This window comes from Pseudochaenichthys georgianus, chromosome 6 (assembly GCF_902827115.2).
Source record: "Pseudochaenichthys georgianus chromosome 6, fPseGeo1.2, whole genome shotgun sequence".
NCBI lineage: Eukaryota > Metazoa > Chordata > Actinopteri > Perciformes > Channichthyidae > Pseudochaenichthys > Pseudochaenichthys georgianus.
Window position 1 is genome coordinate 2,225,955 of NC_047508.1, and position 26,354 is coordinate 2,252,308.

Here is a 26,354-nt window from a genome sequence, read left to right on the forward strand (position 1 = left end):
GGGGGGGAGAGCTGTGGAATGTGACACACATTCCGATGGCCAATTAGTTTTAAACAAAGGGTCCCCAACATAGGACACATGGGGGGTTGGGCTGGTGACGTATGGTCTGCAGCACATCACAGAGGCATTTAAAAAGTGAAGACAATACATTCTGGAAATGTTCACATCAGGCACCTTCAAGTTAAACAATACTACTGTACAGTAAACAATTAACACAGTAAATTATGTGGATTAAATCACATTTATTTCGTTGAAAATAAACAAAATGACTCGGTTTGCATTCATAAAGAATGCACAAACGTGTTTAATCGTTAATGTCAGATATGTACTAAGTAAATAGCCTACATTAGTTCCTGCTCAAGATTAGATTCAACTTTATTGTTATTGCACAGATTACAGGTAGGCCTACTGAGACAACGAAATGCAGTTTAGCTTCTAACCAGGTGCAACAAGCAGTGAAGTGGAAAGTAATGTTCACAATCTACAGAATAAAATATATAATGAATTGAATGATGAATAAACAGTGGGGTATGAATACACTAGATCAGGCATCCTCAAAGTACGGACTCCGGTCCGGATCCGGACCGAACCACAACTGTCTCTGGACTCTGAGCAAATGATACTTTTCATATGTATTATCTGTGTTATCTGCGAGACATCGCCACAACGCAACGAGTCAAAATTATCCGCTATGTCCATAGACTGCAAACAGCGCTCATCGGACATTTATGAGAGAAAGTCTCTAATGTCCGAGTGCAAGTGAATGCAGCACAAGATGCACGTCATGTAACCCCTCCCCCGGTCCTGACGCGAGCGTGGACATATGATTGGCGGCGATTTCATTTGAACGGGACGGCGCAAAACGAGAAGCATTCGGACCCAAGCACTGAAGGAATGAGGTATATTTGCGGTCCACACTGACAGAGAAGAGACTGTCAGTGTGGCTGCACTCAGCATTGAATCAAAACGCACTAAAGCTTTGATCTGAATACGTTTGTGAGGCGTTTTGCTGAACAAGATGGTAATCGCCGCATTCAGCTGTAGACATGTCAACTTGATGCTCTGCTCACGGATGAGCATACAAAACTATTAAGATGATGACCTTACGTGTGTAAATATATTTTTTTCTTTGAGGGGTCTGCCCCCAAAAAATTGTTTTAAGTCCTGAGAAAGTCAAATAAGACGGTGTGTAAAACTACACTGCCCAGCCAAAAAAAGTAACCACTTTGATTGAACTAGGCCAGTAGGTAAGGACTTTACACTGGATAATAACTGGAGTATAAAAGAATGCATGACTGAAGTGATGGAGACCATGTTCAAGGCAAACAAAAAGAGGAAATAACAGGTAAAATCAAGCAAATCCCCCTCTCAGATTCCACAGCAACCAGAAGAACATAAATACTGGCTGGTGATTTGATTAATCAGCTTTGTGATGGAATAAAAAATGCACAGTGCATTTCCTTAGCTGTGGATGAGTCCACTGACACCGCTGACATTGCTCAGTTGCTGGTGTTTGTGAGTTGTTATGATGAGGCAAAGGGGGAGTTTGTTGAAGATGTGTTGGGTCTGACGAACCTCAGTGGACACACAAGGGGGCAAGACATTTATAAAGCACTAATGGGAATGCTGAACGAAAAAGAGTGCAGCTGCCTTTATTCATAACTGTGCAGCTCTTACACTGCGACTCTGAGGGATCAAGCACAGACACAATAACAATGAAAACTGCTGCATACAGATTATTTTTGTTTTTGCAACCTCGTGTTAAGAATCTTGTTGCAATTGTTTAAAAGTTTGAATGACCGTAATAAACGGACCTTTGTCTTATTGAAACATTTATTTTGGACCTTTAAGATTTGTATTTGAGTACCCCTGCACTAGATATCAGCCTGTGAGCAGTATGAACAGTGTGTTAATCGTTAATGTCAGATATGTACTAAGTAAATAGCCTATATTAATTTCATGATGGATTAAACCACATTTATTTCGTTAAAAATAAACAAAATGATTAAATGTAGGGTAATGTGGAACATTTTTGCATTTCAGACTTCGGGAATATATTGCGACAACAAATAAATAAATACAATAAATCAAAATCCAGTAACATTCTGAAATCCCCAGGATGTGTCCTAATCAAACCAAAAGAGAACATGCAGATATTAAACTCATAAAAGAAATGGTAGACATATTAGTACTCTTAGTGCCAAGTTGTCTCAGACAATCTGTTTTCCTAATGTGGGACAGTTCTGTGCAAAATGTGGGACACTGAAAAGTCTATATTAAAAAGCCTCAGTCACCTTCATTCATGTAATAAAAAAATCTCAGGCCAGTAACACTCAAAGCTACAGTAAATGTGCAATACCATGCTATGTTACTATTTATAATGTTATTGTTGTTACAACAGAAGATGTTTTTATTTAAATTGAAGTTAAATGCATCAATCTGGTGCACTGAGGGCAACATTAGTAGATGTGTGGATACAGCTCTCAACACTCATATGAAACAGAACTGTTCTTACAATGTGTGTTGGAAGGTATTCAATTACTATGCATATTTTATTGTGTAAACACACAGCTGATCACCTGAGAGCTGCCGTTTCATTCAGAGCGTTTAAAAAAAACGACGGTCTGATTTCAACAACTCAATGTGTGATTATTATAGCAGTAATATTAGACACTAATAATACAGTACACTATTAACACTGTACATATTATTGTTTGTCCGTGGGATTAGGGTGATCGGTAGTGAGAGCCGCTGCATTTTCCTCCGGTCGGATGTGATATAAAAACAAAGCGATTATTGTTGTTGCTGTAAACTCACGTGGATTAAATTTAGTGCATTCATTTCAACTCGCGAACATATGATACATTAAATGAATGCGAGGATGACGATCGAACATCGTTTGTTTGACCCTGGATGCATTTCCTGATCTAAAAACATAGCGATGGTTTTGTACTTACGCCAACGTGAATTAAACATTATTTTGTTAAATAAAAACATGGTGATGTTTAGTAAATGATTACATGTCTCTTACTTAAGCACAGAATATGATCCTATCCGTGACATATATGGATCTTAACAAATAATCGCTATATCAGATACCTGTAGATCAGCTGTTTATTTCACATGAGTTTCAGTGTGGCAGCTTTTCACGGCTCCCCCTGGTGGATCCATGATCCATTGCAGCTGGTTTCATTATAATTAAATGTATTTATCAAGGGGGCGTTTCAAGTCCTGCGGGGGGTTTTCCTTATCAGCAGGGGCCCACCCCGTGCCGATCACGGACCCGCATGGGTAGGCGTCTGAAACGAAGCGCTACATCTGTATGTTACGGCTGCGCCGCGGCAAAAATAGGATTCATCCTAATTTTAGAGAAGCGCTGCGCCGACCCGCTTCTGGGACGCTTCTGGGACGCTTCTGGGACGCCTCTGAGCCGTAACGCGGCGCGTGTGGTGGAATAGCACCCATTGACTAGAGTGGCCACAATTGTTATGACCGCCGCGGCGCAGCCGTAACACGGCGCGGCGCAGACGGACCCGGTGGAAACTGGGGGTTACACCTCTATCACACACCCTTTAGGCTTCTGCATTCAGGTTACTTCTTCCTACATGGACAGTGGGCTAAAACTGGTATAAGAGACTAGAGTGCTGAATAATCCAAGCTATTTACTATTCACGTGAAACAGGATGCGTGGTTCTATTAATCTTCAATTACAATGCTGAGAGGATGCCAGATAAAAAGAAGAGCAGGAAGCAGAAACAACAGGCTGTGCAGCTCGGGATGAGACACAGCTGGGGAAATCCCCTGGGAACATCGCCACAACACTGAACCCGGATTTCTTTTTGCGATGTTGCACTTCAGACTCAAAGGCTATGTGATGTGTTCTCTAATCGCAGAGCCAGACCTCAATCTCTGACATTTGTTCATATTTGATCCAACTTTACGTGGCTGTATTGGCTGTATTGGTTGGCTTCTAAAGAAACACGTTTAAGTTATTAGGCTTCATTATTAACATACACATAAAGACGAAACACACCCTCTCTCTTATTATTTCTGTCTATTTGGCAGGAGGCGTTTGTAAAACAAACAGAAACAAGAAATATTTTACGGTTGAAGTCTGAAATCCCAGAAAATCTGAAACTTGATGCACTTTATTTGACATGCATAATATCACATTTGGATATATTGTCATTGTAAGATTTTTGTCTTCCTTATCATGGCCTTTCATATTTTACCAAAAAAACAAGGGGGGACATTTACGTTCAGGGAGTAAACTACTGTAACTAAGTACATTTTACTCAAGTGCTGTACTTAAGTACAATTTTAAGGTACTTGTTCCTTACTTGAGTATTTCCATTTAATGCTACTTTATACTTCTACTCCACTATTTTGACTACTTCCAAATTATTTAAAAACAATCAGAATTTACTTTTGCTGATAAAATATTTTGAATGCAGGACTTACTTGTAATTAAGTATTTTGACAATAATGTATTGGTCCCTTTACTGGGGAGCATCTGAATACTTCTTCCAGCACTGATGTTCAGACTGATAATTAGTGTATGACAATGATTCCAACAGAAATGAAGGCTTGCTCCTGCTTATTAGTTTTATCTCAGATTAGGTGACCCCACACAGCGCGCAGCACTCTAACACAGACCTGTGTGTCGGCTGGAAGCCTGCAGCAGGACCAGGTCACGGCCTGGACACCAGGGGCGGCGCCAGGGAGGAGCTAGGGGGTGCTGAAGCACCCCCCAGGATTGCCAAAGCACCCCCTAAGCACCCCCAAGAAATATGTTTTTTTTTTTTTTAATTATTATTTTTATTAAATTAAATTAGAAAAATTATTGATTACATCAATGCAAATGTGAAACAAACACATTTTTGACCAAAAACATAAAGCCAACACAGGTGATATGATTAGGCCAATGGCCAGCACCCATTCGATTTTTGACCTACCCATAGGCTAAATTACTTTGTGACACTTGAGTGACTTCCTGTTAGCTAGAGCGCCAAATTATTTGCTAACAGCAAAGTGAAAAATGTATCGTTTTTTAGTCCTTAAACGTCCATGTGTGGACACTCAATCAAAACCACCTGAAAGCGAGAGGGATTCTGCACATAATAGCATAGGCTCGTGAATACAAGTAGCTTACTTCTGGGTCTCTGTGTTTCATTCAAGCTCTGCTCTGTGTGTGTTTGGCACGAGAACATTTTGTGTGCGTGCGCGAGCGAGCGAGAGAGAGAGCTCACGCACCAGTGGGTATCTACTGGAGATCGTTGTGGTTAGCATCTGGTGCTAGCTAGCCAAGCTAACGGATATAAGGAGCTTTTTCCACAACAAGGTGGAGGGAGAACTATCTCCTGTCAGACTGAGAGTCTCAGATAACCTCAGCTCAGGTGAAGTAAAGGACTCTCAGTGTTTAGATAGTTAACTTTAGTCTAGTTATCTCAGTGGGTCTCAAACGGTTTGTTTTAAAAGGGGAGTGATTTGTAAAATATCTATAAGAAATAGAAAATCTGTTTACAGTTCTGTTTCATATGGGTGTTGAGAGATGTATCCATAGATATCTTAACGTTGCTCTCAAAGTGCACCAGATTGATGCTTTTAACTTCAATATTTAAAAAAAATCTTCCCGGGGGAGCTTGCCCCCGGACCCCACTAGAGGAGGTGAGGTCCCTCCTAGAGGAGGTGAGGTCCACCGCTCACTTGTAAAAATAGCACTTTACCCCTGCTTATGCCGTGAGCTGATTATCGAGCCTTCATTGTAACAGTCGCGGGTACACTGTGTGTGTGTGGGGATTGTTGCAGTAGAAAATTCAACTGTAGCGCTGGTGCATTAATGGGAAACCCTTCATGTTTGAGCACCCTCTATGAAACGTCAAGCTACCCCATAGCACCCCCTGGAGAAAATCTCTGGCGCCGCCACTGCTGGACACTCACACACTGCCTGACCTCTGACCCCTGAGACCTCTACCCCCACAGTCCAACCCTTCAACAGTCAGCAGCTTATTGATCCAGCTCGTGCCCAAAAGACAGAATCACAAAGAGGAGAGGAGAACAGTCTTTAGAGGGAACTGCATTTGTTGCTGCTGTTTAGAAAATCATCTTTGGTTTTTATTCTCCATGACAGCAAATCTCTGCGGGAAGAGAAATTACGAGTAACAGTTAGGTTCAAAAGGGAATCAACAAGAAGAGGAGAGGAGAGGAGAGGAGGAGATGAAAAGACAAGAGAAGGAAAGAAAAGAGACAGAAGGAGAAGAGAGGAGAAGAGGAAAGAACAGAAGAAAAGGAAGAGAAAGAGGTGAAAAGAGAAGAGATTAAGATGAAATGAGAAGATAAGAGAAAAGAGAAGATGGTGAAAAAGAAAAAAGGAGTAGAGTAGAGAAGAGATGCCAAGAGTATAAAGGAGAAGAAAGGAGATTGAGGTGAAATGAAAAGAGGGAAAACAAGAGCAGAACATTGGAACAGAGGACTCAGTTAAATATGTATCACACACAGAAAGAAAAGTGGCACACTGTATTCACATACATCAAATCACAATGCAACACAACAATCCCCCCCCCCCCCCACACACCCCCTGCTCACTTTAGTTTTGCAGCATGCAAAGCACTTTGACAGCAGCTCAATCTTCACACCACTCCGACTGGCTCTCATTGATTTCCATGGTGTTAGATGGAGTGGCAGGGTGCGCTGTGGGCCAATGAAAGGAGGTGTGCATGTGAAAGACTCGTTATGGCACACATTATGTCCTTGTGACATCTGCACCTGGATCCATATGTAGACGTACATGCAGTAAGACACACATGTACACCTGGGGCTCTATTTCTTCTTCTAATAAAGTCACCTATCACACACACACACACACACACACACACACACACACACACACACACACACACACACACACACACACACACACACACACACACACACACACACACACACACACACACACACACACACACACACACACACACACACACACACACACACACACACACACACACACACACACACACACACACACACTTCTGCAGCTACTGAACTAACAGGTTATATCTCGGCCTGTGCGTCTCAGTAAGTGTGTTATTTCATCGCTTCTTTTCATCCTCACCCCTCCCAATCCGCTCGGTGACAGGGGGGGATATGTGCGCCCTACTTTGTTGCCATGGATACCACAAACACCCCACATAGAACATTCTACACAGAATAATAAGTGGCCAATTGCGTCTGTTTGCTCTCCAACAAACCTCGGGATTAGAGGCATTTTCTTGTCAGAGGCATAAACTATTTTTATGTTTGTAGGGAACGGGGAGGAGGGGGAGGAGAGGAGAGGGAGAAAAGAGGCACAGATATGAAAAGAGCATACTAATGCTGCGTGGTGACAGCCTTCCCCCTGCTCAGTGAGATGAGAGAGCTCGAGAACAGAGGAGGGAGAGGAAAAAAGCTAGGGAAAAGAGACACTCTTAAAAAGAAACTCAGGTGCTCAGGGCGCCCTTAACAAATAAAGGAGAACATGACAGAGAGAGGCAGAGAAAGAGAGGGGGGGATCATTTCAAGTCCGGTTAACTGGGAGCACTGACATTTGTAACAACTGAACAGGCGAGGTGAAAGGCAGGTTGGTGTTTAGTAGGGCAAACTGCAGCTAAATGTTATGAGCTCAGTCTTTTAAATGTTTCTGTCTCTTTCAGATTAATTGACAAACACTCATCTGATGCCTCCTCCTAATTTCTTCCTCTCGCTCATAGAACATAACCCCAGTGTGCAATGATGTCATTATGATACCATCTGTTTGCTGCAATGGCAACATACACACAAACACACACACATGGTAGCCGTGGATCAGATAGAGGGAGAGAACCTATGACATTTGCACAGTGCAGCGTATATCTCCTGCACGCACGTCACATTCCTGCTGCATGCTTAATACAGGCTTATTGTAAAGAGTAAAGGTGAGTGTTGAGACACCACAGGCAGCGTGGTCCCTCAGATCAGGGGACCCTCGGACCAGACTCCTGCTGTCTCTGTCCACGCACTGAGGGGACGCAACTGTCCAACGACTACACGCTGTATACCGCACTGAAACATCATGTCTGTCAAGGTCATGAGGGGAGATGCTGGATGCGGATGTCTGTATATCCCTTCCCCCATCTACAAGGACACTGCCTCCCCCCTGCTGCAATCTTTACACCTCTGCCATTTACTGTTGAGGCCAGTTTGAGAGCTACAACTCAGATTATAATACAGTTGTATATGAGGCCCAATGGTGTGTGTATATGCACTTTTTTCTTGTGTGGGTCTCTTTTATATTTGATAGTGATTCAAGTGCTTTAATACATACTTCTCCACTTACCTGTACTGATTTGTTGAGTGTGGGAGATATGAGGTCTGCCTGCTCTACAATAGGCTATAATGGAAGCACATGGTGTGTGCTGCAAAAAAATTACATTTGAAAATCTAAACAGCATTTATTTTTCCAGAAATCATGATCAGGTTATCCAATGTTCCCACAGACCTTGACTTTAATGTAGGAACTAGTTTATTTCTACTGAACTACACCTGGCAACAGTATCAGGCAGATACTACAAGGCCCATATCTCCAACAGTTGGCCACTAGTGTTAATTTCGTTGACTAAAACTATGACGAAATATGTTCGTCAACGACCTTTTTTTCCATGACGAAAACGAGACGATGACGAGACGGCACCGACAGCAGTAAACAATAACTGTAACGAAATCATCATGCAATATCGTTGACGAAAAGTGACGAGACGAAAATGTAGTTTACTAAATAAAAACTATGACAAAATCTCTCTTTACTTTCGTTGACGAAAAATGAGGAGACGAAATATTATCAAAGATAACGTTAAATCTTTGATAGTCAGTTTTTCTCCCAGCAGTTCCATTTCCGGTGCCGCGGCAGAGCAGCAGCTGTTTCTGTGCTGCGCGCGGCGGTACATTTGAATTACACCGGGCAGCGGCACAATATGAACTGTCAGGAAGACTCGGGTCTAACTCATGGTCTAACTAACCTTATTTAACAGAAAATAAAATGGCAACAACAGGGCTTAGGAGCAGTGGTCGCGTTAACCGAATACCCCCCCATCAGCGCGAGTGAGTGATACATTGTGCACTCGACGGATAATAATGGATTATGACGGAAATATTACAATCCTGTCCGTCAAAATGACTGACAACGAAAAAGTCTAAAGCCACCACTGCTTGGGAGAAAGAAACGATGTGATATTTGGGCCCATTTTCGCTACAATGAGGCGGAGAAAAAAAGCGAATGCATTGTTTTATCAGAAGGGAAGCAATGCGGCCAAAACACAGCTGGTACAAACACCACAAACCAGATACTCTCTGCAAAGCTGCTTTCTTAATCATTCAACCTGTGTTTTTCATCAAATAAGGACAAGATAATCTTATTTATTTATATACTAAATGACAAATTATTGGTTTTGACTGAAATGTTCTATATAATCTGATGACTAAAAAAGACTCAACAGTTTTCATTGACAAAAAGTAGACTAAAATAATTCGTTTTCTTTGACTAAAATAAGACTAAAATGCTCAGACTTTTAGTCGACTAAATCTTGACTAAAATGTTTACTGTTTTAGTCGACTAAAATAAGACTAAAATGCTCAGACTTTTAGTCGACTAAAACTTGACTAAATAAAAACAGGATGAAGGTGACTAAATATGACTAAAACTAAAAAGGAAATTTAACACAGGACTAAGACTAAAACTAAATAAAAAAATAGCTGACGAAATTAACACTATTGGCCACTCACACTAAAGCTAGGTTTGTAAATAGCATATTTGCTAAAAAAATGTTTGGGAGGATACCGTTTTTACTATGCCTTCTCACCGAGAGTTAGATGAGAGGGTTGATACGTTTATGCCTCTATGCTTAATACAAAGCTGCTGCCTGCACACAGCTAGCTTAGCTAAGCACACATAGCAACCCAGTCTCACGGCATTTCGTGTTCACCAACACGATTTTTAATCTATTGATTCGTGTTCACCATCACGATTTGCCCCTTTTTTTCGTGTTGCACAGCACGATTTTAAAAGCAATGTATTTCTACTGGTAATGTGTTTCATGCCTGCAGGCTGCAGCACGTCTTTTTCTCCGGTCGGGTCGTGGAAGACCGGAAGCTGTGTGGTTCATAAAAACATGTTCTTACTCAATATCAAGCCACAGTTATTGCTTTTATTTTAAATCGTATAATTTCGGACTTTTGTTGTCGTCTGTGAGGAAAATAAATGGGGCTCAGAGCCTCAGGATACTGAAATCTGTATTTTTTAAATCTTTATTTTTATTTTGAAATTCAGTTCCTGACGGACACCAAAAAAGCCCGAGATTATGGAATTAAACCAATAAATAAAAAGGATAATTGTGTGTTATTGGTGAGTAAATAACAGTGTGTTATTTTGAAAAGAATAACAAATTAGAAGGAAAATAATATTTAAAAATACAGATTTCAGTATCCTGAGGCTTTGAGCCCCATTTATTTTCCTCACAGACGACAACAAAAGTCCGAAATTATACGATTTAAAATAAAAGCAATAATTGTGGCTTGATATTGAGTAAGAACATGTTCTTATGAACCACACAGCTTCCGGTCTTCCACGACCCGACCGGAGAAAAAGACGTGCTGCGCCTGCAGGCACGAAACACGTTACCAGTAGAAATACATTGCTTTTAAAATCGTGCTGTGCAACACGAAAAAAAAGGGGCAAATCGTGATGGTGAACACGAATCAATAGATTAAAAATCGTGTAGGTGAACACGAAATGCCGTGAGACTGGGTTGCACATAGTGGACAAATCCACCCTGGTTCTGTGCAAAGGTAACAAAGTACATATACAATCACCTCCAAAGCTCATTAACACAAGACTGGTCAAGACAAGACTGGTCAAGACAAGACTGGTCAAGACCATGAAATAAACTGGTGCATAATGTTAAACCCTCATAAGAAAAGCCCACAACGACCTGCATGAACCTTATTTGATGGGTAAATTCATAACAATTTCATGATAAAGCCGAATAACCAGCCTGTACATGTCAAAGAGACAAGACTAAATACAAGAAGGGGTAATCATGACAACGAGAAACAGCCGGGCAGGGGAGGAGAAACACAAGGACAACAGGTGAACACAATCGGGTAATCAGGGAGGGAAACAGACAGGCAGGAAACGGGGGTGAACACTTAACACAATAAGACAGAAAACCCAAAGACAAGAAAAACACCAACACAGACAAAACTACAAACGTGACATAACATGTGAATTGTGACAGAACCCCCCCCTCAAGGGACGGATTCCAGACGTCCCTAAAAAAAACAAAACACAAAAGTCCAAAACCCCAAGCAGGGTGGGCGGAGGGGGTCCGGAGGACGGGTCTTGGGCTGACAGCCCAGGAACACAGCGGAGGACCAGGAAGGGGTCTCGGGCGGACGGCCCGGGGGGCAAGGTACAGTCCAAAAAGGGGGATTCGGGCGGACTGCCCGGGGACAAGGCAGAGAACCAGGAAGGGGTCTCGGGCGGACGGCCCGGGGTCAAAACAGAGTCCAAGGTGGGGACCATGGAGGACCGAAGGCAGCGGCAGGAAGAGTCAGGGGGCCGGGTCCGAGGGCGAAGGCAACGGCAGGAAGAGTCAGGGGGCCGGGCCCGAGGGCGAAGACCGCAGCTCTCCGGGGGCCGGGCTCGAGGGCGAAGACCGCAGCTCTCAGGGGGCCGGGCTCGAGGGCGAAGACCGCGGCTCTCAGGGGGCCGGGCTCGAGGGTGAAGACCGCGGCTCTCAGGGGGCCGGGCTCGAGCCGGTGTCGACCGGACAGGATCAGGAGGCCGGGCAGGAAAGCGCTGATGGGACAGCTCCGGAGATCGGGCAGGACCCGGTGTCGGCCGGACAGAAACCGGCGCCGGTCGGACAGGCTTCGGCAGGATCCCCCACGGAAAAGGACCAGGAGTTGGCAGGAACCCCGGCGAGACCGGTGATGGACATGGGGCTGGCAGGGCCCCCGGTAGAACCTCCAACGGCACGGGATATAGGGTTGGCAGGACCCCCGGCAGAAGAGTATTCTGCGGGACCTCCAACGGGACAGGAGAAAGGGTTGGCAGGACCCCCGGCAGGAGAGTATTCTGCGGGACCTCCAACGGCACAGGACACAGGGTTGGCAGGACCCCCGGCAGGGGAGTAGACGGCGGGACCTCCAACGGCATAGGACACAGAGCTGGCAGGACCCCCGGCAGGGGAGCAGACGGCGGGACCTCCAACGGCACAGGACACAGGGCTGGCAGGACCCCCGGCAGGGGAGTAGACGGCGGGACCTCCAACAACACTTGCGTAGGGGCTTGAATTGGGAATGGAGAGGGAACTCGAGCGGAGACTTGAGAGGGGACTCGAGAGGAGACTGGAGAGGGGACTCTAGAGGGGACTAGAGAAGGGAACACGAGAGGGGACTTGAGAGGGGAACTAGAGAGGGGACTCGAGGAGGGACTAGAGGAGTAACTTGAGAAGGGAACTCGAGAGGGGAACTAGAGAGGGGACTCGAGGAGGGACTAGAGGAGGGCCTAAAGGAGGGAACTCAAGAGGGAACTGGAGATGGAAACAGAGAGGGGACTCGAGAAGGGACTACAGAGGGGACTAGAGGAGAGACTAGAGGAGGGACTAGATGAGTAACTAGAGAAGGGAACTCGAGAGGGAACTCGAGAGGGAAACCAAAGAGGGGACTCGAGGAGGAACCAGAGGAGGGAACCCGAGATGGGACTGTGGCAGCTGGGACCAGCTCTGGGTCTGGAACCAAGGCCACTGGGGTCGGGACCATGGCTGCTGGGGCCAGAACTGGGGCTGAAACCATGGCTGCAGGAACCGGAATTGAAGCCAGAATCATGGCTGTTGAAGCCAGAATCCTGTCTATAAGATCCAGCTCTGAAGTCGGAAACATGACTGTATAGGGCGCTCTTGGAGCCGGGACCATGGCCGCTGGGGTCGGCCCTGGAAACATGGCTGTATGATACAGTTCTGGAGCCTGGATCATGACTGTGTGGGGCGGTCTTGGAGCCGGAAACATGGCTGCGGGAGCCTGTACTGGGGCTGGAACCATGGCTGCTGGGGCCTGTACTGGGACTGGAACCATGGCTGCTGGGGCCCGTACTGGGACTGGAACCATGGCTGCTGGGGCCCGTGCTCCTTGTCTGGCCTTGCGACGACTCCTCTTAGCAGCCGCCTGAATACTCCGTGGGCCTCCATAAGCCTGACGAGTTCCAGCACATGACTCCAGAACAGGAGCCGGAACTGGGACAGAAGCATGGGTTGACCCCAGACGGACCACTCCGAGACGTCTGCAATCAGCAGGCCGGAAATCACACCTCCAGAGGAAGTCCAACATCCAGTCAGGCAAGTGTTTCACCAAGTCGGGCTTCTCCATCGCCAACCGGTGCGCCTCTACCAGAGCGGCCTCCTTCAGCCGAACACTGGACGCTTCCTTCCACCAATCGTGGCAACATCTCAAAGGAAAAGAAAAATGTTGCAGCTCCACCTCAAAAGTATCGTCTGCTGGGTCCATTTCGGGTTGGGTCATTCTGTCACGGTCGAGTGAAGGAAGCAGGACCCAAATGCAGATAACTTTAGAGAAACACTTTATTATAAGGATAATGCCAAGATACGGAACACTCACCGGTGAAATCAGTCACCAACAAACAATGACCCAACACTGAACACAGAAAGAGACAAGACTAAATACAAGAAGGGGTAATCATGACAACGAGAAACAGCCGGGCAGGGGAGGAGAAACACAAGGACAACAGGTGAACACAATCGGGTAATCAGGGAGGGAAACAGACAGGCAGGAAACGGGGGTGAACACTTAACACAATAAGACAGGAAACCCAAAGACAAGAAAAACACCAACACAGACAAAACTACAAACGTGACATAACATGTGAATTGTGACAGTACAGGACTTAAAAAGTCCTTCTGATTTAAATAACACTCGATATGTGTGATTAACATGTGTTTTTCTGTCCTTCCTGTGTCAGACTAAGCGCTGGCTTATGTATTAGTTGTAGACTAACAGCGTGTACAAGTAAAGCCACATGGGCAGAGCGGCGTGCGGCGCATGCATGAGCAGGCAGAACCGACGTAGCAAATGAATTTGGAGGGGCGTAATGAGAGACGGCGCTGGGCTCTGGCCCGATTTCACAGCCACATCATTAGGGTGAGGCGGCCCCGGCTTCAATGACCACACACACACACACACACACACACACACACACACACACACACACACACACACTCACCGCTCATCAAAGCTGCCCTAGGAAAGACGAACAAGATCAGTTGCCATGCCGCAGTCTAATGAGAGGTGACAGGTGAGAAGACACGCTCCAGACTTTAGCCATTAAACTTGTATGTTTAGGGGGTGTTTGTGTGTTTCCATGTGTGTGCATGCATGTTTTCTTTTTCAAACCATAGCACAAAACATAATCTGAACATGGCAGGTGACACACACAGACACACGCACGCACACTCACACACACACACACACACACACACACACACACACACACACACACACACACACACACACACACACACACACACACACACACACACACACACACACACACACACACACACACACACACACACACACACACACACACACACACACACACACATACCCTCCCTGTGACCTTCATGTACTTCCTGGCAGGCAGGTGTTAGGGCTGTAGGGGCTGAGCTGAGTGGCCAACAGGAAACGTTGTATGTTATTTATCAGCATGTCCGAGCGTCATAAATGACTCTGTTCCCTGCAGGCACACACCGTGGCAGGTTTGGCTGTACTTCTAGTACAGAGACTGGGAGTATGTGCTTTGTTTTCTGTTCAATGATGGAGCCCACCTGTAATTACCCAACCCAGTCTCACGGCATTTCGTGTTACAGTCACGACATTGAATCTATTGATTCGTGTTCACCAACACGATTTTCCCCTTTTTTTCGAATCACACAGAACGATTTTAAAAGCAATGTATTTCTATTGGTAGTATGTTTCGTGCCTGCAGCACGTCTTTTTGTCTGTTCGGGTCTTGTTCTTACTCAATATCAAGCCACGATTATTGTTTTTATCTTAAATCGTATAATGTCGGACTTTTTTTGTCGTCTGTAAGGAAAATAAATGGGGCTCAGAGCCTTTTTTTTTATCTTTTCTTCCTTCTAATTTGTTATTCGTTTCTAAATAACACACTCACCAATAACACACAAGTATCCTTGTTTTTATTTATTTGTTTAATTCCATAATCTCGGGCTTTTTTGGCGTCCGTCAGGAACTGAATTTCAAAATAAAAATAACCGGAAACAGACATAGGCCTATAAGGGACATTTCGAGCATCATTGCGATACACAGCCACTGAACTGATTACCCAAGATCCTCAGCTATGGTTTAAGCTCGCTGATTGGATGTTTTAGCCGCAATGCATGTAGGGATATGGTGTTAATGATAAAAGTCCATCTTATCTTATCTTAATGCCATATCAAATCCGAAAAACATTTCTGAGTCTAGGATGGCCGAAGACACTACACTACCCATAATCCCCAGCTATCGTTTGGGACAGTGGTCACCAACCTTTTTAAGCCCAAGATCACCGACCTCGGCCTAGGAGGTGAAAGGCGAGATCTACCTATTGCAGAATTGAGTGAAAAAGACGGCCCAGACAGTGCTTCCAATTTGAGGCCTTTTATATAGGCTAATTGTATCTGAATTACTGTTACAATGAAGGCTCCATAATCAGCTCACGGCATATAGGCAGGGGTAAAGTGCTATTTTTTATGAGTGGGGGGCGAACTCTAGGTCGGTGCTCACCTCCTCTAGGTCCTCACCTCCTCTAGTGGGGTCCGGGGGGATGCTCCCCCGGGAAGATTTTTTTTAAATATTGAAGTTGAAAGCATCAATCTGGTGCACTTTGAGAGCAACATGAAGAGATCTATGGATACCTCTCTCAGCACCCATATAAAACAGAACTGTAAACAGATTTTCTTTTTCTTTATGGATATTTTACAAATCACTCCCCTTTTAAACTGTATTCTTGTTTTACTGCCATATTCATACCTGTTTTTCATTTATTCTCTTATTGTTTGTATAACTATAATGATCATATGAAGGTGTGCCGCAGAAATAATCTTTTGAATCATTTGTGACAAAACCGTTCTAAACACTCAAGAGTCCTTTGCTCACCTGAGCCCCTCAGTCTGACAGGGGAGGACTCTCCTCCAGCTTGTTGTGGAAACAGCTCCTTATGTCCGTTAGTGCAGCTAGCTAACCAGATGCTAACATCACGGTCCCCGCTAGCACCGGTCCCTCTCTCTCCCTCTCTCCCTCTCCCTATCTTATGGGCTCAGAACAGTCTCATAACACACATATGCACACAGAAGGATTCACACTTGTATTTCATGATCCGCAAAAGGATTCACACTTATATTTCCGGATCCACACTTGTGTTTTTCAATGCACACACAAATGTGTTCCGTTTCATATACATGTAAATAAAATCCAAATACAGAAAAAAGTTTTACATATGTATTTTTGATCCTCACATATTAGTTTTCCGTTTAAATCCTCTGAACCTGCAAACACAAACCGCTTTCTGTGCACGGATCGCTGTGCATTCGTGTGTGGGTTTTTTGAGACTCCCCTGACGGTCACCCGATTCGTACTTGTAATTTTTTCTATATATAGCCAATTAGATGTCTCCTCAATTCTAAGCCAATCACATGAGCGCGCCCCCACGAGGGTATGATTTATTGCGTTCATGACACTTCATATACGCATTTTGGCTGTCCAGTCAGCTCGCTAAACAGAGGGCGGAGCATCAGGTGATCATGCAGAGCTGCGTGTCTCCATCAGACTCAGCAGCTGATCTGATCTCTCTCTCGCGTCCGGTCATAATACTTCACTCGCGTTTGTTACCTTTTTACTAACGGTATCTCGCCACCGAAACCGTAGTTTCGGTTACACACCGGTGATTTCTGACTTGGCTCGTTGTCAGCCGGTAACCAGCTGCCCAGACATTTCGAGAGGAAAAAGGATGCAAACGGGGCGTTCGGGTGCTGTGGGAAGAACCTCTGTTTATTCACGTTCTTCAGACTAATCAGTTACATTGTATTGCATACATAGTTACTTTTCCCTTTCTGACCACTTTCTCTATACTTTCGTCTCTCTCTTCATAACTCCGCACTTCGCCTTGGCCATCACATTTTACACACACACACACACACACACACACACACACACACACACACACACACACACACACACACACACACACACACACACACACACACACACACTCCAAAAACCCACAACCCTTACGGCTGCTACTCTTAAAGTGACAGGCCAAGCCTGTAACACGTTTATGTCCATATCGATCAGATCCAGCTCTCCTGATCGGCCTTTATAGAGAGCACTGATCAAAGTATTAAGAGTGAATTTCGTCCGATAATGACCGATCGATTAGGCTAAGCTAACCTGTAGCTGCTCCCTCCACACTCACAACAACTTCATACAGACATAAATAAAGCAGCTGTATTCGCCATACAGGAAACACACATTTAAAACGGTTTTGCCTGCCTTTTTTGTGTACACAAGCATTCATCAATGGTTCGGAAAATGGCGTGCATTTCCTGTTCGGAAAGTGGCAATGTACTGAGAGTGGAGGTGTCCTGAGATTAGCGCCGCCTGCAGGCAGGCTCCATGGAGCTGTCAGCTCCGGACAGCGCAAAATGCGTACATGAAGCGCTACGTCATCAATGCAAGAAATCTACCCTCGTGGGGGCACGCTCATGTGATTGGCTTAGAATTGAGGAGACATCTGTTTGGCTATAGATAGAAAAAATTACAAGTATGAATCGGCTGACCGTCAGGGGAGTCTCAAAAAACCCACACACGAATGCACAGCCATCCGTGCACAGAAAGCGGTTTGTGTTTGCAGGTTCAGAGGATTTAAACGGAAATCAAATATGTGAGGACCAAAAATACATATGTAAAACTTTTTTCTGTATTTGGATTTTATTTACATGTATATGAAATGGAACACAAGTGTGAATCCTTTTGCGGATCATGAAATACAAGTGTGAATCCTTCTGTGTGCATGTGTGTATTATGAGCCCATACTATCTCTCTCTCTATCACACTAAATGCGCTATTGCCACACACACACAGAGCCGAGCTTGAATGACACAAGCACACGTGTATTTCCATGCAACTCTCTGATTGGTCCGGTGACTTGCCTCTGTTGCATTCACTGAACATGGGAAATTGCAGTCCTGCCATCCTCTCTTGTGTCATGATGAGGTTCACGTAAAGCACGGTTAATGTATTATATTATTGAGGTGTCTCAAATATACGTCAATCAAGTGGCACGTGCTAACGGGGTGGTGGATGATAGGTTTACATCTAAAAACGTATTTTTCAAACATTATTATTTTAATTTAATTTTTCTTTCTTTTTTTTTAATGGTCCGCGATCTACCCGCACCACACCAAGGTTACGCCGAGCGTCAAACAGCTGTTTGAAATGGAACGAAACCACGGCAGACTATCCAAAACTGGGATCGAACGCCCCCCCAGAACTACACATGCTGGCTATTGTGTTTCGCAAAATGTTCTATGTCTCTACTGAACGTTTTCCCCACAATTAGAAGAAGCCAGTGTTAAACACATTGGTGTTATTAAATGTAAAACATATAATTAATAAATTGGTGAAAATCGCTTGTGTCCATAATGCGCAGCATTAATATATACCCACATGACAGCTCATTGTTACTTTGTAATTCTACTCCACTACAATTCAGAGGTTAACCTGGTATTTTTACTCCACTACATTTATTTGAGTTACTTTGCAGATTCTGATTAATGATGTAAAATATAAACAACCCTTAAATCAGACTTTAGTTACACCTGAGTAAAATTCAGGGAAGGTGATTTTCAAGTGCCAACAATCAGGAGAGATATTTGATAGTTGGTGCTTGAGAAGACTAAACATGTATCTGCAATTGACATGAATGGAAACGAGTAATAAAGTATATTCATTACTCGTTATTCTCTACTAATAGTTCATTAAAGACTATATAATGGCTATTTTGCACATCCCTTTCAAAATGTCAAGATCTTCTAAGGTTTATTGACATATCATGACATATACACAACTATGGTGTAGTCATGCAATGAATGAAAAACTTGGGTCGCAGCTGAGGTTCCTCAACAGTGCATTACAAGACATCTATCAATATGTGTGTATACCTCCACCATTAAACTGTCATATTCTGCACATTTCTTATACTATCTACATACATAAGAGTATAATTCACATGTATAATATCAGTTAAAATAAGTGCTTCAACATAGTTAACATTGCAGGAATGCAACATATTAGACGTTAAGTACTTTGTCAGGCTTAATATTTATCTTTTGATACCCCCAAAGCTTTTTTCTTATTTAAAAGATCTTAATCTAAAGTATTATTTAATGTTTAAATAAAGGTTAATTCGTTTTTCTGTTTTGCACATCCTCCTATTAATATCATCCTGCACTAAACTGTTTTATTGTAGAGATCACTTATAGTATCTTCTTGATTTTTTATATTCTATATTTCTATCATTGACCTTCTACTTTCCCCCTATGAAAGTATTTGTTAGAACAGGGTACAAAAATACTGGACTCAAATGCGACGGCTCAGATTTTAATGAAAAAATAAAACAAAGTTTTAACAAAAAAATCACTCAAGCGAGGACAAAACAAAACCTCTCGATTTTAAACAAAACTCTTCTCTCTGGTTTTAACGCTGGGTCTCTGGACATGGAAGCACACTGAAACAAGACGAACTGGCACAAGACAAAGGGAGACAAGGACTATTTATACATGAGGGAATAGGGACCAGGTGGGAACAATCAGGGGCGGGGCAGACACTGACGAGGACGGAAAATCACCCAAAGTGAGGAATTAAAAGGACCTGAAAGGAAAGACAAGAGGTAAGTACAAAATAAAACAGGAAATGGGAAAACGAGACCTGACATGAAATAGACAGACAAGACATGAAGTAACAAGAAAACGTGACTCTACATAGAAACCTTACTAGACTTGGAATTACATACCTGACTAAACATGAAGTGACAGACATAAAACAAACACGACTAACACAATTGACGAGACACCACAGTACCCCCCCCTCTAGGGACTGCTCCGGAAGTCCCAGACCCTCCTGGATGATCCTGATAAAAGTCAGTGATCAAACTCCGATCTACAATGAAGCTTGCAGGGACCCATTGTCTTTCTTCGGGACCGTAACGAACCCAGTCCACGAGGAATTGTTTCCCTCGACCACGGTTACGGACTCCAAGCAGTTTCTTAACAGTGTAGACAGGACCACCATCAACCATCCGGGGAGGCGGTGGGGGCTTAGAGGCGGGCACCAGAGGACTCTCTCTTACAGGCTTGACCTTCCCCACATGAAACGTAGGATGGACTTTGAGCGACCTGGGTAGACGTAAGCGCACAGACACTGGGTTAATCACCTTAGACACCTGGAAAGGACCCACGAACCTTGGGGCTAGCTTTCTGGACATGACATGAAGGGGTAAGTCTTTGGTAGCCAGCCAAACGCTTTGTCCAGGCCTATAGGATGGAGCAGGTCTGCGATGCCGATCCACCACCTTCTTCATCTGGCTGGCACTGCGCAGGAGAGCACGACGAGCACCTGCCCAGATCCGGCGGCACCGACGGACCATGGCGTGTGCCGACGGGACCGTGACCTCACCTTCATTGGCAGGGAACAAGGGTGGCTGATAACCATAAACACACTGGAAAGGAGTAAGTCTAGTAGCTGCGGTGGGCAGTGTGTTGTGAGCATACTCGACCCACACCAGGTGCTTGCTCCACGATGCCTGGTTCTGGGAAACGAGACACCGCAAACAGGTCTCCAGCTCCTGGTTGATCCGCTCTGATTGGCCATTGGACTGCGGGTGGTAACCCGAAGACAAGCTGACGGTGGCACCCAGGAGATGGCAGAACTCCTTCCAAAAACCTGAGATGAACTGGGGGCCTCGGTCCGATACGATATCCCTGGGAAAACCATGAATGCGGAAAACTTCACGTAACATGACCTCTGCCATTTCTTTGGCAGAGGGGAGCTTGGGTAATGCAATGAAATGTGCCATCTTACTGAATCTGTCCACCACCGTCAGGACGGTGGTGTTTCCCTCGGAAACGGGTAATCCAGTGACGAAGTCCATGGAGAGGTGTGACCATGGACGATGTGGAACAGGAAGAGGCTGCAGCAGACCCATCTGAGCTTGTTTGGAGGTCTTGTTTCTGGCACAAACGGTGCAGGCTGCCACATACTCTGCCACCTGTTTCTCCATAGCCGGCCACCAGAAACGTTGCTTTATCATAAAGATTGTGCGTTTAACCCCCGGATGACAGGTGAGCAAAGACGTGTGAGCCCAGTGAATTACCTGTGAGCGAACAGAAACAGGTACAAACAACCTATTTTGCGGGCAACCACTAGGAGCCGGGCTCTCACCATGTGCTTGCTTCACCACAGATTCTATTGGCCATGAAACTGCCCCAACCACACAATGAAGTGGAAGGATGCTTTCAGGTTTTTTGGCAGCAGGTTCAGGCTCGTACATGCGTGACAAAGCATCTGGTTTCACATTTTGAGAGCCTGGTCTGTATGACAAGGTGAAGTTAAAGCGACTAAAAAACAATGACCATCTAGCCTGGCGTGGGTTTAGTCTTTTGGATTTTCTAATGAATTCCAGGTTCTTGTGATCAGTCCATACTATAAATGGTTGTTCCGCCCCCTCTAACCAATGACGCCAGTCTTCTAAGGCTATCTTTACTGCCAAAAGTTCCTTGTTCCCCACATCGTAATGCCTCTCTGCGTCTGTCAACTTCCGTGACAAGAAAGCACAAGGATGGAGCTTGTTGTCCTGAGCAGACCTTTGGGAGAGCACCGCTCCGACGCCTTCGTTCGAGGCATCCACCTCCACAATGAATTGTCTCTGCGGGTCAGGCACTGTGAGGATTGGAGCGGTTGTGAACAACGTCTTAAGTCTTTGAAAGGCTTTCTCCGCCTCAGTGTTCCACTTAAAAACAACATGAGAAGAGGTTAGTGCATGTAATGGCGCCGCAATGGTGCTAAAGTTTCTTATGAACCTTCTGTAGAAATTGGCAAAGCCTAAGAATTGTTGGATCCGTTTCCTGTTTGTGGGAGTTGGCCAATCTTCCACAGCACTAACCTTTACTGGATCCATCTGAACATGGTTAGCGGTGACGATATAACCCAGGAAGGAGACCGTCTTGACATGAAACTCACATTTCTCAGCTTTGCAGTACAGTTGATTCTCCAACAGTTTCTGGAGTACTTGGCGGACATGTTGAATGTGAGTTTCCTCATCCGGTGAGAAAATTAAGATGTCGTCAAGGTAGACGAAGACAAACTTGTTGAGAAAGTTCCTCAACACATCATTGATCATACCCTGAAAAACACCTGGAGCATTGCATAAACCAAAAGGCATAACAAGATATTCGTAGTGGCCACTCGGAGTGTTGAACCCTGTTTTCCACTCATCCCCCTCCCGAATTCTGACGAGATGATAGGCGTTTCTGAGGTCCAGTTTGGTGAATACTTGGGCATCCTGCAACAGTTCAAACGCTGTAGACATTAGTGGAAGGGGGTATTTATTCTTGACAGTTATTCCATTGAGTGGACTATAGTCTATGCATGGACGGAGGGAACCATCTTTCTTGCCCACAAAGAAAAAGCCTGCAGCCGCAGGTGATGACGACGATCTAATGAGTCCAGACTTAAGGGAAGAGTCAATATACGTCTTCATGGCCCCTCTTTCTGGTGCAGAGATGGAGTAAAGCCGACCTCTAGGGATCGGAGCTCCAGGCAAAAGGTCAATAGGGCAGTCATAAGGTCGATGAGGTGGTAGCGAAGTAGCCTTAGTCTTGTCAAAAACCTCTTTTAAGTCCAGATAACATGCAGGCACTCTGGACAGGTCAGTATACTCTGACTTGATGTCAGTGGTAACTCTATTGGGGATGTCTGTCTGATTAACAGACTGTCTGGAGTTCCCAGGGGAGGCTAAGCAGGTTACTTTACAATCAGAGCCCCAGTTCATAATGTTTCCCGACCGCCAGTCAATATTCGGATTGTGCCTGAGGAGCCATGGAAGTCCCAAAACTATAGGGTGAAGTGCAGAGTCAAATAAGTGGAATCTTAATGTTTCTGTGTGAATGTCATCTATGGTTACTTGAACGGGTTCAGTTATATGGGTTACTCTGAATAACAGCTTGCCATCTAAGGCACTGGCATCTACAGGAGAAGTCAAAGGAACAGTAGTAATACCCAGTCTTTTAACAAGACCCCAGTCCATCAGACTTTCGTCTGCCCCTGAATCCACTAGTACCCCCTGAGTCATGGTGTGGTCACGTAACTGTAATTTTACCTTGGTCAATGAACGTGGAGGAAAGTCAGCTGCAGAAAATCGGCTCACCAGCGCCCTCCGTCGCGCCGATGAGCCTGTCCTTTTAACGGGCAGGAAGATGCAGCATGGCCATGTTGTCCACAGTAGAAGCAGCATCCTTCACGGAAACAGCGCTGTCGCTCCTCTGCCGTGATCCTGGCTCCGCCCAGCTGCATTGGTTCCTCGGATGATGTTGTCAGAGGTGTATTGTTTATCCATGGGCGTTGTGGGGCAGATGGGCGCACGCTGGTCCTTAACCTTTCACTGTTCCTTTCATTAAGTCTAATATCAATGCGGGTAGACATTGCAATGATAGAGTTAAGATCTGTTGGTAGCTCCAGGGGTGCTAATTGATCCTTAATAGAATCCTTTAATCCATTCATAAAGGCATCAATAAGGGCTGGGGTGTTCCACCCGCTATCTGCTGCTAAAGTGCGAAATTGTATCGCATAATCTGCCACTCTTCTGGGTCCCTGTTTAATCTGCATTAACACTCGGCTGGCCTCTCTGGCTGGTGAAGAGTGATCAAAAACATGCCTTAGAGTCTCTGAGAACATGTTCACTGACTGGCTCACTGGAGAATTAGAGGACCATTCGGCCGTAGCCCAGGCAGCAGCTCGCCCGGTTAAATGGGACAGCATAAAGGCTACTCTAGCTTGGTCTGAGATAAAGGCTGAGGGGTTATGGGTGAAATGCAGTTCACACTGTACCAGAAAGGGGCGACAGTCCCCAGAGTCCCCGGAAAACTTTTCTGGAGATGCAAGGCGAAGCGACGTTCCAGAAGAGGGAATGTGGTCTGCAGCAGCACCAGCGGATGCAACGGATGGGCTTGGCATAGTAGGAGACCGTGTAGATGATCCAGCCTCGAGCTGGGCAAGAGCTCTGTGCACTTGAACCGCCAGGTGATTAACTTGATTCGTTACAGCCTCCTGGAATTCTGCTTGGCGATCAGTGAGGTTACCAACTCCTCTGTTAATGGAGACCAGCTGTGCAGCATGGTGAGCAAGCTCTGCTCTCTGTTCTTTGACATCCACTTTAATTTTTTCTGAGTCGGCTGAGTCCATGTTGGCCAGTTCGTTCTGTTAGAACAGGGTACAAAAATACTGGACTCAAATGCGACGGCTCAGATTTTAATGAAAAAATAAAACAAAGTTTTAACAAAAAAATCACTCAAGCGAGGACAAAACAAAACTTCTCGATTTTAAACAAAACTCTTCTCTCTGGTTTTAACGCTGGGTCTCTGGACATGGAAGCACACTGAAACAAGACGAACTGGCACAAGACAAAGGGAGACAAGGACTATTTATACATGAGGGAATAGGGACCAGGTGGGAACAATCGGGGGCGGGGCAGACACTGACGAGGACGGAAAATCACCCAAAGTGAGGAATTAAAAGGACCTGAAAGGAAAGACAAGAGGTAAGTACAAAATAAAACAGGAAATGGGAAAACGAGACCTGACATGAAATAGACAGACAAGACATGAAGTAACAAGAAAACGTGACTCTACATAGAAACCTTACTAGACTTGGAATTACATACCTGACTAAACATGAAGTGACAGACATAAAACAAACATGACTAACACAATTGACGAGACACCACAGTATTTACTCTTAATATTTTTTTCATCAAATATAACACATAAAAACAATAATTCAATAACGTGCTTTAACCACTAGGTGGTGCACACAAGGTACACACAGCCATAATAATTTTTTTATTATTAGTGTGGGACACTTATGTATGTATAACATTGGAAGATGTTCAGTTTTATTCATGTTTTCACATAATTTTACAGCATATTGCTATATTATTTCAGACTCAGTATTTACATTCTTATATTCAAATAAAATCAGTAATATATTTAAAAACTACAAGTCCTTTTCTGTCAGCTGTGCACCGTTATGGTGTAAATATAACCTATCTACCAATTAGATCAAATGTAAAAGTCAGCCGAATTAGTGTTGATACTGCAAGTATTATGTGAAGAGAAATGTAAGATGTTGTTTAATTGTTGTTTAATTGTTGATATATTTATGATCCACGTCAAGTATTCAGTTTCAGCGGCATTTCTTCCAGTTTTTCCAAAGGTCTTCTCATCAGGGCTCTATAAATAAAGAACTATGGCAGATCTGTAATATGTAATGCAGCCGAACCGTGTATTACAATGCCGTTATGTGATGACTTTCAAAGAGAAATGCAAAAACACTCAGAATAAAGTATTATTTTCTTTAAAAAAAAAGTTTTTCAGATTTGATATGGCATGAACACCATATCCCTACATGCATTGCGGCTAAAACATCCAATCAGCGAGCTTAAAGCATAGCTGAGGATCTTCGGTAATCAGTTCAGTGGCTGTGTATCGCAATGATGTTACGTCTGTTTCCGGTTATTTTTATTTTGAAATTCATTTCCTGACGGACGCCAAAAAAGCCAGAGATTATGGAATTAAACAAATAAATAAAAACAAGGATAATTGTGTGTTATTGGTGAGTAAATAACAGTGTGTTATTTAGAAAAGAATAACAAATTAGAAGGAAAAAAATATTTTTAAAAAATACAGATTTCAGTATTCTGAGGCTCTGAGCCCCATTTATTTTCCTCACAGACGACAAAAAGAGTCCGACATCATACGATCTAAAATAAAAACAATAATCGTGGCTTAATATTGAGTAAGAACATGTTTGTATGAACCCCACAGCTTACGGTCTTCCAAGACACGAACGGACAAAAAGACGTGCTGCAGGCACGAAACATACTACCAATACAATACAATACCAATACATTGCTTTTAAAATCGTTCTGTGTGTCACGA